Source organism: Physeter macrocephalus, chromosome 7 (assembly GCF_002837175.3).
Source record: "Physeter macrocephalus isolate SW-GA chromosome 7, ASM283717v5, whole genome shotgun sequence".
Taxonomy (NCBI): Eukaryota; Metazoa; Chordata; class Mammalia; order Artiodactyla; family Physeteridae; genus Physeter; species Physeter macrocephalus.
The window spans coordinates 140741621-140742138 of record NC_041220.1 but is presented as its reverse complement, the minus strand read 5'-3'; positions in this window follow the sequence as shown (position 1 = coordinate 140742138).

Sequence of the window (518 nt, the reverse complement as noted above, 5' to 3'; positions counted from 1 at the left end):
TGAATTCCATCAAACATTTAGAGAAGAGCTAACACCCATCCTCCTCAAACTCTTCCAAAAAATTGCAGAGGAAGGAACACTCCCAAACTCATTCTATGAGGCCGCCATCACCCTGATACCAAAACCAAACAAAGATACTACCAAAAAAAAAAATTACAGACCAATATCACTGATGAATATAGATGCAAAATCCTCAACAAAATACTAGCAAACAGAATCCAACAACACATTAAAAGGATCATACACCATGATCAAGTGGGATTTATCCCGGGGATGCAAGGATTCTTCAATATATGCGAATCAATCAATGTGATACACCATATTAACAACCTGAAGAATAAAAACCATATGATCATCTCAATAGATGCAGAAAAAGCTTTTGACAAAATTCAACACCAGAAAGTGGGCATAGAGGGAACCGACCTCAACATAATAAAGGCCATATATGACAAACCCACAGCAAACATCATTCTCAATGGTGAAAAACTGAAAGCATTTCCTCTAAGATCAGGAACAAG